At 35.7% G+C, this 8,063-nt stretch overlaps 1 long non-coding RNA gene across 1 annotated transcript; it reads left to right on the top strand.

The window, feature by feature from the left end:
• Window positions 1-6,254: 6,254 nt before the first annotated feature.
• On the top strand, window positions 6,255-7,378 carry LOC145158385 (uncharacterized). The gene is made up of 2 exons (XR_013737263.1): window positions 6,255-6,339; window positions 7,035-7,378. It is a non-coding gene; the product is annotated as an uncharacterized LOC145158385 (long non-coding RNA).
• Window positions 7,379-8,063: the final 685 nt, after the last annotated feature.

Below are 8,063 nucleotides of genomic sequence, written 5' to 3'. Positions count from 1 at the left end.
ATTTGGATCTACGTTTTGAAAACCGAAATTAATTTGGATTCAACTAATCGGATCGGATTAAATTGATCCATCCAAACGAACACCCTTAATGATGACATGTCACTTTTGATAACTTGACATGTTGACATGCCATGCTAACATGTCAAAATTGAATTTTTTTTCCCACAAAATACACTAAGTTTTCACTTTTTTCGATTTTGACACTAAGTTTAATTTTTTATTTCAATTTTGATACTCTGTTTTTTTCTTCCAAATCGAACATCATTTTTTTTCAATTTTTTTCAATATTGACCATTTTCTTTTTGAAACCGTATAAATATTTTTTAATACATTTTAAACCGTATATATATATATTTTTTTCATTTAAAAACCATATTTTTGTATAAATACAATGTTTTTTTTACATTCAAACCATAATTTTATGTATAAATATGTATTAGCAATTAAAAACCGTATTTTATATTGATATACAACTTTAAAATGAGTTTGGAGGTTTTGGAGATGTGTAGTCGATCAAGGCACACACTTCAGGTTTGCAACCCGTGAAATTTTCACATCTTATTCGAAGCTTATGGTTAGTCTGGTTCTTGTAAACTAACAAGTGAAATACATATAACGGCTAGGGTTTCATATTATTATCAAAGAGAAGTACAAATACAATGAAAAGGAAAGACATAATATATAGACAAGCTAATTAGGGTTTCCTAGCGAAAAGGCCCAATCATAAAACCCAATACAAAATAAAGCCCAAAATATTATTAGGCTAACATCCCCCTTCAAACTCACAATGCAACAACAATAAGCATTGAGAGTTTGTCAGACAGAAAATGGAATCGAGGAGCAGTCAACGGCTTTGTAAGAATATCAGCAATCTGCAAAGAGGAAGGAACATAAGGAAGGGAGATAGTGCCCTTCTGGAGATGATGACGTGTGAAATGACAATCAATCTCAATGTGCTTTGTGCGCTCATGAAACACTGAATTCTTGGTAATCATTATTGCACTCTCGTTATCACAATACAAAGGGGTAGGCTGAGAGATGTGAACGCCCATATCTGCAAGAAGCCATCTCAACCAAACAATCTCACAAGTGGCGATAGCCATGGCTCGATACTTAGATTCTGTAGAAGATCGAGAAACAACATCTTGTTTCTTGCTTTTCCATGATATCAATGAATCTCCAAGAAAAACACAATACCCAGTAGTAGACTTACGATCATAAATATCACTATCCCAATTTGCATCACTATAGGCACGCAACTCAAGAGAGGATGAAGAAGGAAACATAAGAGTGTGAAACTGAGTACCACGTAAATATCTCAAAATACGAAGAACAGCTCCCCAATGAACAGTAGTAGGAGCAGTGACAAACTGGCTAACCATATGAACTGCATGAGCAATATCCGGTCTAGTGACAGTCAGGTAAACCAAACTTCCAACAATGGTACGATAAAGACTTGGATCTGATAATGGGACACCATCAGTTGGAGAGTACTTTGCATTACTCTCTATAGGCGTATCTACTGTTCGATTATCCGTGAGTCGTGCACGTTCAAACAAATCTGAAATATACTTCGTTTGAGATAAAAGATAACCCTTTGGAGATTGAGCAACTTCAATCCCCAAGAAATAACGAAGTAATCCCAAGTCTTTCATAGCAAAACGGTGAGCCAAATCACGCTTTAAAGACTCTATACCATCATGATCATCATCAGTAATAATCATGTCATCGACATATAAGGAAAGAATAATCCGACCTGCATTCGTACATCAAATAAATAGAGCCGAATCATGGTTACTTGGTTGAAAACCAAGAGAAGTAATCACCGTAGAAAATTTCTCAAATCAAGCACGAGGGGCTTGTTTGAGGCCATATAGAGCCTTCCGAAGTCGACAAACTTCACCTGGTCGGTGAGCAATACCAGGGGGAGGAGACATGTATACTTCTTCATGAAGATCACCATTCAAGAAAGCATTCTTGACATCCATTTGATAAATCTTCCATTGGCGAATGGAAGAAACTGCAATCAAGGTGCGAACAGTCGTCATTTTTGCAACAGGAGCAAACGTCTCCCATACTTTTGCGCGTACCCTTTCGCAACAAGTCTGGCTTTATAACGCTCAACGGATCCATCAGACTTTGTTTTGATTTTATAAACTCAACGACAACCAATCGTGTGTTTTCCAGGTGGAAGCGGAACCAGATCCCATGTATGAGTCTGATAAAGAGCTGCAAGTTCCTTAGCCATAGCGGTCTGCCAAAGGGGATCAGAAATGGCCTCTTTATAGGATGTTGGCTCAGAGAGACGATGTACATTAGCAATAAAAGAGGCAAAAGCCGGTGAGTAAGAGGAATAGACAAATTCAGGAAGCTTTGTGGACTTCTTATTACGATAAGGTCTCGATGGAGGGGGGTCTTGATGATTTGCAGGCAGAGGATCAACGATAGGTGCTGGATCAGCCACATGTGGTGGATCAGCAGCAAGTGGTGGATCAGTGACATGTGGTGGATCATCAATGTCAATGCTAAACGGATCAATTGTACGAAGCTCCTCTCAGGTTGCATCATGTGACTGAACATGAATGCTATAGAATGGAATATGCTCCAAAAAGGTGACATTGCGAGATACATACAGTTTCTGATTTGAAGGATCATAGCACTGATAACCTTTCTGACCAATACCATATCCCAGAAAAACACAAAGAGCTGATTTTGAAGACAACTTATCTCTCTCTACATGAGGCTTCAAGACAAAACATGTACACCCAAACACTCGTAATGAAGAATAATCTGGGAGTTGTCCAAACAACATTTCATAAGGAGACTTCCCCGAAGTGTACGCAATAGGAATGCGATTAATAACATAAGTAGTGGTATGAACAGCTTCTCCCCAAAACATATTGGGAACTTGAGCAGAGAGTAGTAAGGATCTAGCAGTTTCTAGGAGATGTCGATGTTTTCTTTCTGTAACACCATTCTGCTGAGGAGTGTCTGTACAAGATGATTGATGTATAGTGCCATCAGATGCCAATAATTGTTTAAAATCATTGGAGGTAAATTCTCCTCCCAGATCACACCGAAAACATTTTATGATAGCAGAGTGTTGAGTCTTGATAAGAGCTCTGAATTCACTATATATGGTGAAAAAGTCAGACCTGCGCTTCATAAAATAAACCCACGTATAACGAGTGTAATCATCAATGAATGAAACATAATAGTTAGCTCCTGACTTGGAGGTTATCGAAGAGGGACCCCACACATCAGAATGCACAATATCAAAGGGAGCAACAGAACGAGTGACACTTTTATTAAACGGTAAAGCAGAAAATTTTCCCAGTTTACAACCACAACAATCAGAAATATCATCAAATTTCAAAGAGCCTAACACACCAGTGGAAACCAAAAACTGTAAACGAGACGCTGAAACATGTCCCAAACGAGAATGCCAAAGATAAAAAGGAGACGATGAAGGGTTTAAACGAAAAGACGACAAATCGACACTAGATGTAGCAACATCAGCAACATGTAGCTGCTCCAAGACATAAAGCTCCCCAAGTCTACGGCCTATCCCAATCACCCTCCGAGACCGAATGTCCTGTACACAACAGAATGAATCAGAAAAGAAGACCCAACAACCAGATTTACACAACTGACTGACCGATGCAAGATTCAAAGCAAGTGTAGGAATGTAATACACATCTGTTAAAGATATATAAGGAGTGACAATAGAACCAACACCCTCTACTGACATGGGTGTAGCACTAGCAGACATAACAGAGACAGGTGTACGAGAAGATAATGAAGCAAAAGATGAAAAATGTGGTGACATGTGATGAGATGCACCAGAATCCAATATCCACAAGGATGAAGGAATACCTGACGTGTTGGATGAAGACAGACCTGAATGAGACATGGAAACTGACATGGCAGTTGGATTGGTAGCTAAGAACTGTCTGAACTGCTCAACAATCTGTGGATCCAAGGCTGATGGTGGTGTGAAATCTGTTTCATTCTCAACTGAAGGTGTAGCAGCAGCGTACTGTGGTGGCCTAAAAGATGAAAAAGAGGGACGTGACTGTCCAGAAGACTTGTTCTGCTGTGAAGACTGAGAGTGTGCTGGTGATCTTGTTTGTTGTTGCTGCTGATTTCCCTTGCTTGTCAGCAAAGGACAATTTGCCTTCCAATGGTTCTTCTTCTTACAGAAAGCACACTCATCAAATGCAACTCTGGGACGATTTTAGTTTGAAGATTGGGGTCGTTGTGAAACAGCAAAGACAGCAGGAGTGGCTGTCTTGGGAGCTTTGTCAGCATGGGACTTGATACGAGTTTCTTCAGCAATCAACTCGTAAACAACCGAATCAACAGTGGGAAGAGGTGTACGATGCAAGATTGATCCACACAGACCTTCAAAATCTAAACATAATGCCATCAAGAACTGAACCAAACGTTGCTCTTCCCTTCTATCAATATAAGGCTTAAAAGCCTTCAACACATCAGCTTCTGTAAGAGCTAACTGATCCCACAAATCCGACATAGCTGCATAAAATTCCTGAACACTGAGATTGTTCTGTTGGAGGGCTCGAATATCAAACTCTAACTGATACTGCTTTGCAAAGTTAGACTGAGTATACAACCTAGCCAAGTGATCCCAAACCTCCTTTGCCGTGTCATACTTCGCCAACTGAGTACCAATAGACTGGATGACATAATTATTAATCAAATTAATGATCTTGGAGTTATCAGTCTCCCATGAATCCAGTAAGGTTGCATAATTAGCGGCCTTCTCGTATGTTGGTTTCTTCTTGTCACCTGTAACAATCCCCCACATAGTCTTGCCCCGCAAGAAATTTTTCATAACATAACTCCAATAGGCATAGTTTTTGCCATCAAGTTGAATACTAATGGACTGAAGAGAATCATCTCTTGGGGCCATATTTCAATATCAGTCAAATAGTAAATACGAGTAGCAGCAAAAAACGATCAAGATCTCGAAATCAACAAAGCTAGACGAAAACGAAACCCTCAAAACCGACAAACGAACAAATCAAACCAAACCAAATACAGAAACGAGCAAAAAAGGCATACCCCAAAATTGCAAATGGTGGCAATGAACAGTGCACGTGAACAGTACCAATGAATAGTGCGATGAATAGTAACCGTTAACAGTAGCTGTGATGAACAGTACCTGTGAACAATAGCCGTGATGAACGGTACCCGTGAACTGTAACGTCGATGAACAGTACTCCGATGTATAGTAATCGCGGTGAACAATATCGATGAACAGTAACTCCGATGAACAGTAATCGCCGATGAACAGTGTCAATGAACAGTACTCGCCCCCAAAAAACGAAAAACTACAGATAATCAACCTAGCTCTGATACCATGTAAACTAACAAGTGAAATACATATAACGGCTAGGGTTTCATATTATTATCAAAGAGAAGTACAAATACAATGAAAAGGAAAGACATAATATATAGACAAGCTAATTAGGGTTTCCTAGCGAAAAGACCCAATCATAAAACCCAATACAAAATAAAGCCCAAAATATTATTAGGCTAACAGTTCTCATATATAACTAATGCATAATTATGCATAACATTATGTTTTGAATGTAAAAAAAACATTGTATTTATATAAAAATGTGGTTTTTAAACGAAAAAATATATTTATACGGTTTAAAGTGTAATAAAAAATATATTATACGGTTCCAAATGGAAAATGGTCAACATTGAACAAAATTTGAAAAATGATCTTTGATTTGGAAAAAAAAACAAAGTGTCAAAATTGAAAGAAAAAAATAAACTTAGTGTCAAAATCGAAAAAAGTGAAAACTTAGTGTTTTTTGTGGGAAAAAAATTTCAATTTTGACATGTCATCATGTCACGTCAGCAGGTAACCGGGTTGACCAGTCAAGTGGTCAGAATTGTAAAAAATTGGAAAACACAATGTTAAATTTGAGACAAATAAAAAACACAGTGTCAAATTAGAATTTTGATGTAAACTTAGTGTCTTTTGTGTTATTTAACCCAGAAAATAAATTAAATTTAAGCAAAACAGACAAAAAGAATAATTATGTCATTTTACATGGATCTCAATTTCATTTGTACGAATAATTAATTCTAATTTCATTTCCTGTCAACTAAACAGGATATAGAACTGGATTTAAATTCTAGACAGATTTATTTTCCAATTCCAATTTCAATTCCTTCGTAAACATTCTGGGAGCCAAACATCACCTAAGTTAGTCTCGCATTCTGAAAACCCCCCAATCCCTCTCTACACCTCCGGATTTTTTTTTTTTTTTGCTAGTCGCTGCAAACGATTGAGCAGAAAAGGTAAATACTTTGTTTATGGTTTTGATCTTAATACACGTTAGTTTCAATGCTTATTCTTCAATCATTTAGCTGTTTAAACCCAAATCAATTTGCCATTTTTTCCCTCTGTTTCTTTCTATCTATTACAGAATCAATAAGGATGCGATTATATATACACACACACACACCCTCTTTCTGTTGTCTATATGCACACACATACACCGGTCAACCTCTATCTTTCTGATTTTGGTTTTACATTTCTTTGACTTTATCTCTTTCTGCTTTTGGTTTTGACTTCATTTGCGGGCATGATTGAGATTTTCTGAAATCTAGGGTTTTTGATATCATAACAGGGATTTTATATTTAGAGCAACTTAAAACATCAAAAATAGTGTTCTATGGTAACTTTGGTTCTTTTTATAATGGGTTTCAAGTTCATCAGAGTTATAGAAAATGGGAACATCATGACTGCATCAAGTTCATATGCGAGTCACAGGGTAAAATTTATAATGGTAATCCTTAGGTTTGTACTTCTATCCCCTAAGATAATATTTTTTTTTTCAGTTTTATAAAGAAAGTTATATATATGATTATAGAAATATTTTGTGACACCACCATCATCAATTTTCTCTTTTTCTGATTATTGTGAAGATAACTTTGTAAATTCATTTTCGTTCTATCTTGTTCAAAATTCATAAACTGCATAATATTTGTAGGTTTGTGGCATGAAGAGAATCTATGTGAAGTACCAAAATGTGTACGAGATAAATGCAATGAAGGTGGTGAGGTTTGATTGCATTAAAAAAACGTTTTAGGAAACACGATGCAAGAAATTTCAATCCGAAAGTTCTTGATGAACTTCAATTGGCTCTTCATCATGTTGTTGGTGGACTTCAATTGGATATCGGTGGTGCTTCACTAAGTGGTTGCAGCTGCAATCTATCAAATCCTCATGTTATGTATTGTTACTTCATTTCACCAAGTGTTCCCATTAATTTGAATATTAATTTAAAATGTAACTGAATTATGTATGTATTTAATGAGAAGATGGTTCTCTAAATCAAGTGTAAAGAACATTTAGACTATCCAACGATTTATAGCTTACTTGGTTGAAAGGTTTTTTTTTTTGGAACAAAGGTGCTGTTATGTTGCTACCAACAACTACCCTCTCACAACATGACTAAATGTATCTTTTACTTGATATTTAAATTTTATTTATTTAAAGTTATTTAATTATAACGCAATAAATGATATTCAAATGTATTTTAAACACTATGCTTAATAATGTGTGCGACGCCTTTATGATAATGTATCTTATATTAGTTTAATTTTACGAAAGTTTGTTAAGTTTTCTAATGTCTTATCAGTAGTGAATTAAAAAGATAATAAGAATATACAGCAAAAAAAATCCAAAACCATAATTGTCAAAATGAATTCTCTAATTAATAATTATTAACACGAAATTTGGTGTTATTTAGGATGTGTTATTCGTTATTTTTTTTTAACTATTTAATCATATGTATAAACTTTGAGAAACATAGCAATATAATATCATAACGAATAGAAAACATAAATTATAAAAAAAAATATATTCATAATTCTAACGTGTTTTGCAATATTTTTTCGTGTCATACTAATATCAACAAAAATCCCAAAAATCTAATATCTTTCCACTATCTTTCCACGACAATATAATCAACCTTTTTCATTAAATTAAGATAAAATGGCATAAATGTTTTTGTGAT

This window comes from Lactuca virosa, chromosome 1 (genome assembly GCF_052849685.1).
Source record: "Lactuca virosa cultivar CGN04683 chromosome 1, Lactuca_virosa_CGN04683_v6, whole genome shotgun sequence".
Lineage (NCBI taxonomy): Eukaryota > Viridiplantae > Streptophyta > Magnoliopsida > Asterales > Asteraceae > Lactuca > Lactuca virosa.
The sequence above is the reverse complement of the archived record's forward strand: the minus strand, read 5'-3'. Positions and strand labels throughout refer to the sequence as shown.